The 10857-nt window shown below is 59.7% G+C and overlaps 1 pseudogene across 1 annotated transcript; it reads right to left on the bottom strand.

The window, feature by feature from the left end:
- Positions 1–511: 511 nt before the first annotated feature.
- On the bottom strand, positions 512–10370 carry LOC311629645 (NUT family member 2G-like; annotated as a pseudogene). Its single transcript has 6 exons — positions 10313–10370; positions 4142–4846; positions 3110–3249; positions 2478–2717; positions 1892–1959; positions 512–1408 (listed from the first exon to the last, which is right to left on the bottom strand). The product of its transcript is annotated as an NUT family member 2G-like (transcript).
- Positions 10371–10857: the final 487 nt, after the last annotated feature.

Here is a 10857-nt window from a genome sequence, read left to right as displayed (position 1 = left end):
CCCTGGCTGCTGCGGGGCCTCCGCCCGGGCCACAGCTCTGCATGCTGGGTGGGCAGGCCCCTGCTCAGAGCCTCAGTCTTCCCACCCAGCCTGAGCCCTGGAAGGAATCAGAACTCGAACTTGGAAAAGAGGAATTGGCCAGAGGCGGGGTGAGTGCCAGGGGACCATTCCTCTCAGGTCCCCTCTCCAAGGAGCAGTGCAGACCTGAGTACAGACACAGCAGCCCCAGAGCATTTTCAAACAAAATTATCTTTATTCATAATTGACCCACAATGCCCCACAGGTGCTAGGCCTACCCCCACCCTAACCCACCCCGCATAACAGTCCAGCCTTCCCTCCTGCCCCACCCCAGGCCTACCCCCCCTAATGGTCCTCCCCTCCCTCCTGCCCCACCCCAGGCCTACCCCCCTAATGGTCCTGCCCTCCCTCTTACCTCCCACCTCAGACTCACCCCCCTAAGCGTCCTGCCCTCCCTCTGCCTCCATCCTCCCAGGTCAGGGGAACAGCAGGATCAGCCCTGCCATGAGAAGGAGCCCGTGGCTCCTCCGGGGGACAGCCAGGTCCCATCAGGTCTGGGCCCCTCGGGGCGCGGGCAGTGGGGGGCACTCCCCTCTGCTCCATTCTGGCTGCAGTGCCGCTTCCTCCAGCTCCCTGGCTCGGAGGGCTCACGCTTTCTCTTGTGAGGCTGTGAGGAGGGAACCGGCCCCGGAGCCAGTGCTGGCCTCCCCCAGACCCCGAGGTCGGCCCCTGGGCGGGGGGTCTTCTCCGCATGGGCGGGGCCGCCCCCCAGAGCGCGCTTCTGAGGCTGGCAAGCTGCAGGGGAAGCGCGGCTGAGGCCTCGTCTCTGCAGGGACCGGGCCTGGGCAGCGCCCCTGGGCCCCCGGCCTCCAGGGCAGGCCGGGCCCGAGGCAGGGCCAGGGCTCAGAGAGAGCGCGCAGGGCAGCAGGCGGCGGGGGGAGGCCCAGAGGAAGGCCAGGCTGGGGAGGTCCTCCTCGTCCTCATGGGGCCTGGCCGCTGGCCCCAGCGTCTCCCTGACCACAGAGGCCTCTCTGGGGACGCAGGCGGCCCTGGGTGCCCGTGCAGAGTCCGCAGGCCCGTGGCCCTGGGCAGCAGCGGGGGGGCATCCAGCCCGGAGCGATGGCTGCTCCTCAAGCCCCGAAGAGACAGCACCAGCCGGGGGCCGGGAGCGGGGGGGGGCGTCTGCTGGGCAGCGCCCCTGAGGGTCCTGGAAGCCAGTCTCTGGCAGGCAGGCTGTGCCACTGACCCCCAGCTGGGGGCCCTGGTCACGCCTCCGGGCATCTTGGCTGCTCGCAGGTTCAGAAGGACGTGAGTCCCACAGGGGAGCACCGAGACTCGGGGGTGCCTGCACGCCCCCCTCCTCGGAGGCCAGGAGTCGCCTCTCTGCCAGCTGGAGGGAGAAGGGACAGTGACTGGCGCTGCACACGTGTGAGAGGAGGAGGAGTGGGCGATGGGACAATGGCACTGGGGGGAGGGGAGGTGACACCATGACTCAAATCCACGACAGTCATGAGGCTCTCCTCCATCCCCTGTGCCATATTCCCAGCTTTGTGCCCCTCCCTTCTGGGCTCCCATCCCCCCTCCTCTCTGTAGCCCTCTCTTCCTTGTCCTCCCGCTCTGCTCCCACCCAGGCTGGCCCCTCAGCATGCACTGCCTGTAGGCAGGGTGGTGTGGACACAGGCTGTGTGTCCTGGTTCTGGGGTGCTCCCTGCCCTGGCTCCCTGAGGTCCTCCCACCCCGATCTACCTGGATCCCTCCCTCTCTGACTCACCAGGGCCTGTCCCTCCTCTAACTCCCCTGGGTCCCTGGGTCCTATGGTCACTTGGGGTCCCCCCCCCCCATCGCCCTAAGGTGGCACCCTCCCCTGGCTCACCTGGGCAGCAGTGAGCTCTTCTTCCTGCTCCAACTCCTCAGCGAGGGCCAAGGGGTCCAGCTGGGCGTCTGGGGAATTCAGTTACTTCAGGAACTGGAGGTCAATGACCTCCTCCACCTGGGACAGAGGAAGCGGCCGTGAGCCCCTTGGCAGGGAGGGAACTGGGAGGCAGCGGGGCCTGGAGGACAAGTGGGAAAGCCGAGACACCGCCCCCTCCCCCTCCCATCCCTTCCTCCTGCACAGATGGGTGTTTCACTCCATCACGGTCATCAGGTACACACACATGTACACACACACATGCACCCCCACACACATAGAGAAACACATACATGCACACACACATGCACACACAGATAAGCATATATATGCACATACACCACACAAGGGCACACCCACATGAACACAGATACCACACACCACACCCACACGAAGCGCACACATGCACACACAGACACACATATTCTCAGGCACACAGCTCAGGAGCAAAGAGCAGAGCCCCATCCCATCAGCCTGGGGGAACCCGGGTCTGGGGGCAGCAGCGCCACCCTCTGGGACCTTGTAGGCCCGGAGCTGCGGGCCAGCCCACCTGGGTGACAGTCTTCCTGGGAGCACAGCTGGTCCAGGTAGCTCAGGAGACCCTCATCCTGCAGCCACTCCTTCACTTCCTCTGCCCATCCTCCACCCGGCGCCATGGGCAGCGCCTCCGTGAGGTCCATGTCCTCCTGCTCGGCCTCAGCGGGTATCCCATCGTGTGACTCGGTCTCCCAGGGCGGCTGGGCGGTGTGGGCGCTCTGGGCGCTGGGTACAGCCTTCCTGGGAGTGGGCGCTGGGCAGAGGGAAGAGGAGGGAGCGTGAGGGGACAAAGCTCCCACCCGCAGGGCACACAATGCAGAGGGCAGTGTTGGGGCATTAACATGGGTGTGACTGTGTGAGGGGAGGCCAGAGGGAAGCACCCAAGAGAGTCAGAGGTGAGGACGTGGGAAGCCACCGGCTCCCAAGGGGCCCCGCGGCCAGCCCGCTTCTCAGCAGACTTCATGTGGGCCCTTGGCAGGGAGCGGGGCGAGGGGATAAGAAAGGGGACCTGGTCCAGACCCCATGGGGAATCAGGGCGCTGAGGCCCGGCTCTCAGGGCTGTTTCCCTTCAAGCCCAAAGCCCCCTGAGGAGAAGGCCATGTGGGGGACAGAGGCCTGCGCTGGGCCCTGTTGCCTTTGGCTTACCTGGCTGCGCGCCCACCACTGGGGTTGGGGGCCCCTGAGGATCAGGCCTCTGTGGGACAGGAGGAGGCTGGGTCTGCGCCCCCTTCTTTAACTGCAACTTCTGAGCCTGCATCTGCTCCTCCGCCTCAAACACCATGAACCTGGGGTGAGGGCACAGGCTGTGCTGAGAAGGAGCCGCCAGGAGCCCGCACAGGCAGCAATGGGTGGAGGATGGAGAGCAAGGGCCTTGGGGCTGTCAGGGCCCGGACCCTGGGGAGGCAGGAGGCTGCTGAGCACATTGCTGCACAGCCCCTCTGGCTGGGGTCTGGCCCCCTGGGCGGGGCACCCCCTCCCCAGTCTGTTCTGAGCCTTCATGTCCCGCCCAGGACGGGTCAGCCTCAGAGGAGGGGGAGCTCCCGGGAGGTGGGACAGGAGCACCCATGCTCTGAAGCTGAGGGAGAGGCTTCTCCAGGAGGAAGTGCCTCTGGGCTGCAGGGACCCCGTGCTGAGTGACACCCTCCCACCCCCTCCTCTCTGATGAGTTCTCACAGCTGGACCCTGCCCCGCAGTCAGCCCCCTCTCCCGGTGACTCACTTTTCTGCCAATGGCAGTGGCTCTTGCGCTGCCATTCCTGCATGGCCCGTCCTATTCCCTGTACCAGCGTCATGGTGGGCTTCAGGTGGGACAGGGGCCGGAGCTCTGGCCTGTAATGCCTCAGGGTCAGTCACCGCCCAGCCTGGCTTCTGCCCGCCTGGCCACCCCAGCTCAGTGGATCCAGGTTCCCAACCCCACCCTGCAAGACTCAGTGCCCGCAGGTGAGGGAGAAGGCCTCTGTGTGTAAAGGCTGGCCTTCCAGCTGCTGCTGTCAGGGCCTCACTACACACCAGCCCGTGAACCAGGCCTGGAGGTGACCCCCCACTCGCACCCATAGCTGGGACCCCACCCGCAGGCCTTCCCACCAGTGTCCCAGCATCAGCCCGCCTGCAGGACCCTCCCACCCCCTCTGTGATGGGAGAGCTCCAGGGGCAGCCCTGCCCTGCCCAGGGCACTCACATGAGGAAGCAGCAAAGAGCGTCCACATCAGGGCTCTGGGGAAGGTGGCCCCTGGCCAGGGCCTTGAAGTGCTGCCAATGTCGGAAGTCCTCGTACACACTCTTGGGGTTAGAGGCGTCCAGCGAGGCCTTGGACTGGGAGGCGGCCAGGCCACCCTCCCTGGAGGGTGTGGCCTTGTTCCAGGGTCCACTCCGGGGACAATGGGGATCAGCTGGGCAGCTGGCGGTGGAGCTTGAGGAGGAAAGCCGGGACACCAGCCTCCATTGCCGGGCTGGGTGGCCCCGAAAGCCGAGGTGGGCATGATCGTCTCCACCGCAGAGGCTTCCAAGAAGAGGGGTGCAGGACACACAGCACCCCCACAGGCGGCACCTGGAGCGCTCCCGTAGAGGGGGGCCTGCGTCAGGACAATGGTCTGAGTCTGGGAGGGCTGTGGTCGCCTCCCTTCTGAGCTGACCTGGGCCATGATGTTGTAAGCCCCAATGGGGCCTTGACCAGCATCTCCTGCCACAAGAGGTGTCCTGCGCCAACCCGGCAGCACCAGGAAGCGGCCAGGAGGGAATGACGGGATCCTGGGGGGTGGCAGGTGCTGCTCCCCAGGGGGCCGGTGTGCGGGGCCAGTAGAGGGCGGGGGACAGGGCTGGGCCATGAAAGGGGTCAGGGAGGCACTGGGCTTCAGGCTCACATCCGCTCCCAGCGCTGCAGATGCTGTGGAGACAAAGGAAAGGGGGAATGGAGGAGGAGGCCCAGCAAACAGCACTGAGGCGCTCTGGGCCCCTTTAGCCACTGGGGAACCAGGGCAGTGAGTCTCACCAGGGAGGGCCCTTTGGATGGGCAAACTGGAGAGGTGGCAAATGTCCTCAGGTCATGGTCACACTCTGACCTCCAGTTGGGAATTATTCCACTGGGGAGCTTGCTCCCTGTTCACCAAGGCTCCCTGACCCCTGTCTGCGAGAAGCACCAGCCCAGCCAGCGCTGCCCCTGAGAGGATCTCTAAGGACTCCCCGGCACCGACCCTGCCAGCCTCAGAGGCCTGGCCCTGGGCAGACATCTGCTCTGGGCCAACGACCCTAGGCAGACACACTAGGGGTAGTGACCTTGGAACTCAGATCTCTGAGGTAAGTTCTAGGCACCCAAAGGGCCTCTGAGAACAGCTGTGTCTAACACATTAGGGCCCATCTGCTCCTCAGTCTTCCTCTTCTCAGTACAAACCCGCCCCCTTTCTGTCCTGGGCTTGCACAACAACACAGAAACACTCGAGTAATGTCTCTCCACAAGAAGGCACAGGAACCCTGATCTAACCTTCCACACTCCGCCCAGCATGCACGTGTGTCAGAACCAACAGTGAACACTTAACATGGCCAGGTCCTGCCACTGGGCCACCCTCAGGAGCTCTGCCATTTCACAGCCACCAATGGCTGCAGAGAGTCAGAGGAGGGCCACGGAATGGGACACAGTGGGGCTGGTGGTAGGGGTTTCCAGAAACTTCCAGAGCTGCTGTCCTGTTAAATGGGTCCTGGGACTGCAGACTGTGTGAGGTCCTTCATCTCCAGCTCCCAACAGTGGGAAGTGAAGGCACAGAGGAAGCAGGTGTGAGCGGTGACAGTGGGACACAGGTGTCTGAACACATCCCCGCTCAGAGGAACCAGAGCAGACCTCGTCCAGGGGAGCACGCTGCATGCCGCACCCTCACTACTGACACAGACATGGTCCTCCTGCCCCTGTGCTCCCCTTCCCCCTTTAAAAAGGAACCCACCTGTGCGGCCAGGCCCGGAGCAGCGGCTGCCAGGCTGGGAGCGGCCAGGCCCAGAGCAGCAGCTGCCGGGCTGGGAGCGGCCAGGCCCGGAGCAGCCGGGTCTGGTGCGGCCAGGCCTGTAGCAGCAACAGCCAAGTCCAGAGCAACTAGGTCAGGAGCGGCAGTGACCAGACCCGGAGCAGCTGGTTGTGGAACGAACCACAGCAACAGAGGCCAGGCCCGGAGCAGCCAGGCCCAGAACAGCTTGCTCCTCGCCTGCCCCTGCACCACGGCTGCCTCTCAGACATGGCTGGAAACTTTTGCGGGAACTTGAGGGTCTGCTGAATCAAGTGATGAAGGCTTAGATCTGGATGTGTTGAGTTAGTATAGGGCTGGGGTGTTGATCTGTGAGTGCCTTGGGTGGGGCCTGGATGAGGCTGGTTGACCTATTTGAAAATGTCTTTTGTGTGAAGTGTATCATTGGGCATGTGGAGGTATTATTGATATGAGAAAATGCTAAGTAACAGATTTACTATCTGAAAAGGGATTTACTATCGGGGAAAGGGAGGGAGGAAGAGACTGAACATAAACTGTGCACCTATGGATGAGGACAATGGGGGATGGGGAGGGGGCGGAGGGTGGGGTGGGAACCTGGTGGAGGGGGGAAGAAATGAGGAACCTTTGTAATAATATGAACAATAAAGATTGATTTAAAAAAATAAATAAATAAAAAAAAAAAAATAAAAAGGAACCCACCTTTGCAGACGTTCCATGGAACACCATCCACGCTCCACATCTGTTTTCTGTCCCTGAAGCAGGGACGTGGTCTGTCAGCAAAACCTTCATCCCAGAGGTAAAGGGCAAGGCAGAGGGTGCGCCATGAGATTCAGGACAAGAGGGATTCGGGCTGAAGACCTGGGTGGCACAGGGGGAACGATTGGGGACAGCTCCGGGAACCGGGCCCTGTCTTGGTGGAAGTTTCCGGACCGCCCTGCCCGTGTGGAATCCCAGCCACCAGGCAGCTCCCTGGACTGAGGAGCAGTGAGCTCTGGGCTGGAGGCAGGGGAGAAGCTCTGGGCGGCAGCCAGTGGAGGACCTTCCAGCCCAGCCCTGGGGAGGACATTTCATTGTGGACTTGGCCACATACAGCCCCACTGGACAGCTTTCTGGCTAAGACCACCCTCCCACTGTCCCATTGGCTCTAGCGCACTCAGTTCAATCCCTTAGAAAGATGCCGCGGGGCCAGCTCCAGGTGCCCCAGAACAGCACCCAGGACTGGGCTTTCCCGTGACCACCCGGACCCCCTCCACACCCAGGCATGTCCCTGAGCCACCTTGACCCCCTCTGAGGAGCCCTCCCGGCCAATGCCCTCACAGGTTCCCACTGGCTCCCAGCCTCCCCAGGTGACAGGTCCTTGGAGGTCCAGTGCTCTCTCCCCCTACTTCAGTCAAACCGTGTTTCCCCAGTGTCACATTTCAATCCCAAGTATCGAGGGACAGCTCAGTGTTTAAAACAACCCCCTCCAGTCTATAGTCCTACCTCCTGCTGAAGCCATCCCCGCGGGTTCATTCACGGACCACCGCTGCCTAGAAGCCTCCACAAGAAAAGTCAAGCCAAGGATCCAGAGAGTGACCTGCTCCAACAGCTGCTCACCATCCAGTGGAGGGAAGGTTGGGATTTAAACAGTAGAATGTGGGGCTCCTGACCTTCTGCAGCGGGGGAGGGGCAGAGGACCTTGGGCAGGGGTTGGGTGGGGGGCATTCCATGGAGGGCTCTGATAGGCAAGAACCTGCAGTTCCTTTCAAATTTAAAGTCACAAATTTAAAGACACACTAATAGTAATGACCTCCAAGGTAAGTTCTAGGCACCCAGTCATTGATGTGACCTTTATTTCAGTTCTTGATCCATCACCCTAGTTCTGGATCCCTCAACCTACTTCCCATCTGGTCTTGGTTTACTTCAATGTAAGCTACAGTTTCTGAACAAAATTCAGAACATGCGGCCTGAAGAAATAATGGGAACGTATGGCTCACGGATCCCAGAGTTTGAAATTAGATTGACCCCCAGAGGCAGCATGCTGGGTTGCTGTGTGCACCTCATTCCTTAGGGAGCAGTCCTGTGGCCCCAAGTTCCGCCCAGTGCTGGGAGCCCCGCAGATGCAGCCGGCCAAGCCTTACAACCCATCCCCTTTGCTCCAGTCCATCAGGGCAAGGCCTGCAGCCTACAGGGCAAGGCCAGAAATCACTGCTTTTGTTTCTCAGAGTATTAGGTTGTTCAATGTCTAATCTTTTACTCTTTGAGTGATTTTAATACAATGTTTTAAACAAGTAATGCCTTTGCATAATTCACAAATTGTGCAAAATGGAAAATGCAGTGATGCGTCTTTCTCCTGCCTCTTTCCCCTCTTGCAAATGACCGGAAAGGGGATCAGATTATTTCAGTTTCTTTGGAAAGTATGACAAACTCAAGTCAGTATGTTGATTCTGCTACTATACATATGTTTTATTGACAAATGAAATTCTGCAATATAATACAAATATGCACGGCAGGCAGGGTGACATTGTTCCCATGCTACCTGCCATCATCAACAGAAACTGGCCCAGACAGCCACGTTTTGATCAATGTTTGAACAACCTTACAAAGGAAATATCTGTGAAGAAGCATTTATTGAAAAACCTCCACGTACTGAATAAATACAGGAGGAACAGGATCAGGGTCCCCTTCCTCTGCTGTAGGGACAGCCTGGGCCTCTTCCCAACGAGCCTCGCGCCAGGACGCAGGAGCACGCCCACTGGAGGCGGGGCTCTGTCCTGCAACTGCTCCCAGCGTCCATTGCAGCGGTTGGCTCCCAGAGGCGCATGTGCTAAGGGGGTTGCTCCCATAAGCGCAGGCGCTAATGGCAGGGCGTGTCCCTAACTGCCGCCCAGGCTGCGCCTGGGCCTGGCATGGCGGCCTTGGGAGTCCGTTAGGTGAACAGGAGGGAAGGGGCGCCACCTCCGCACCCCTCAGTGTCCCCCTCCTCTCTGCTGTTCCCCACGTGGGCTGTGTCCCCCCACCCGCTCACTTCCGGTGGCGGTCACAGGGGATGGGCTCTGGCTGGCGGTCCTGGGCGGGCGGTCCGTGTGCGGTCCTGGTGGCAGATTCTGACGTTTTAGCAGTGAGCTATATAGGATCCAGGATGCCGGGGAGCTGTCCAAGGGGCCCAGCCAGGCCGCTGTTGCGCACGACCCATGGGGCGGAGGGTCTTCACCCCAAAGCAGAGCCGGGCGGCCAGTCGCTGCTGCTGGGAGACTCCGCGGGGACAGGACAGTGCTCGCCACAGATCCGGGCACCATGTCCTGCCGCGTCCGCACGGGGAGCCGGACGGACACGATGCTCTGCCGAGGCCCAGGGGACCTGTTCCCAATCGGGCGGAGGAGCACCGTCATTAAGGTCCAAACCCGAAAAGAAGACGCGAACGTGTCTGCACGCTGGGGGGTCTTCCACGGAGACCTGCGCAGTCTGTGCGGTGGACCGGGGACGGCCGTCCGCAGAACCAGCCTGTCTGCCCGTCCAGCCCGCCTGTGGGCGGAGCCCTTCCTGCGGACTCATGGACCGTCCTCCCCGCTCCTGCGGGGGAGCCGGGAGCTCCGGCGCAGGGGCGGTGCTGCGGAGCCGCCACGGACAGGACGGCATGGCCAGTGTGAGGACCGCAGCGGCGCTGGCACAGGCTCGTCCTCATTGTCCGGTGTCTGTCCCCGGTGACAGGGCAGAGGACAGGGGACCAGCGTGCGGAGCTGACAGGAGGTGGGTGTGCACTCCGGATGAGCGGTTTGACATGAGGGGTGCGTTTCCAGGCAGAGCCACATCTTCTCCTCTCTCTGGAATGGGCCATCCTGGGAGGGGCAGTCCGTCCAGAGCCAGAAATACAGGAAACAAAAGACCTGGTCTATGCACTGGCCGAGTCTTTATGCCATTTTTGTCACGATGGGGCTTCATAAGCATCAGGTCCTCAGAGGGCATCTCCACTGGGCCTTTCTGGGCACATGTGGTTGGGCTAAGGGTTCCACAAGGGGCTGACTGAGCAGCCATCATCACAGAGGCCCCCCTGGGACGGAGGCTCAGCCGAACATCGCGTTGGGGCCTGGTGGCAGATTCTGACGTTTTAGCAGTGAGCTATATAAAACATGTCACATGCACTCTGATTCCAGAAGCATCTGTGTGTCTGTTTTATGAAGATATCAAATTATTTTTTAAACTAAAACCTTTCTCTGAAAGCCTTCTCATGACTTTGTTAATCCAGAGCTGACTTTTAATTTTTTTTTTTTTAAGAGCAAAGAGCAATGACAGGACCTGCATAGTAAATATTTTAAAATACTAATTAGGCATAACTCAAATAATAAAAAAAATGTCCAAGAAAAATACACAGTTTTTTCCTCTTCATCTAAAATTAATGCTACCTGGGGCTTTCCCCTCAGTGTTCAGGTTGGGTTTTCCGGGCGGCCGGGCTCTCGCCATGCGGTTACACAGCCAGCCTGCCCTTTGCTCACTCAGTGCTCTGCTGCGCACACCGGGCTCGGACACATGGTCTTCTCAGGGGACTCATGGCCAAGGGCCGGGAGCTAAACTGCTTCTGGGGACAGGATCTGAACAAAGGATGAAATGTGAGATTCAGAATTCCATTCCTGTGTTTATCAAAACTCCTCATATATTTTTAAAAGATAATTTAAAAAATTGACTAGACAATTCATTTTATAATGAAAGCTCCTTAAAGTTAATTTTGACCAGACTGACAGAAGTCTCTGAATTAAATTTGACTTCTAAATTGTATCTGCTCTAAAACTTCCAAGATATGGATTATTTAAATGATAATCGCCACAATGCCACCTGAAAACTCAGAGCAAGGACCAGCACACTCTCGGAGCAGGAGGAATCTTTCCTCATTCTGCTCCAGATACTCTTCTGCTGGAACCCGACTTGCCTCCCTTCCTTCCTCTACTTTTCT

The sequence above is a fragment of the Pipistrellus hanaki genome, assembly GCF_964339955.1.
Source record: "Pipistrellus hanaki genome assembly, chromosome: 11".
NCBI lineage: Eukaryota > Metazoa > Chordata > Mammalia > Chiroptera > Vespertilionidae > Pipistrellus > Pipistrellus hanaki.
Note: the sequence above shows the minus strand (reverse complement) of the source record. Positions and strands in the feature narration are given on the sequence as shown.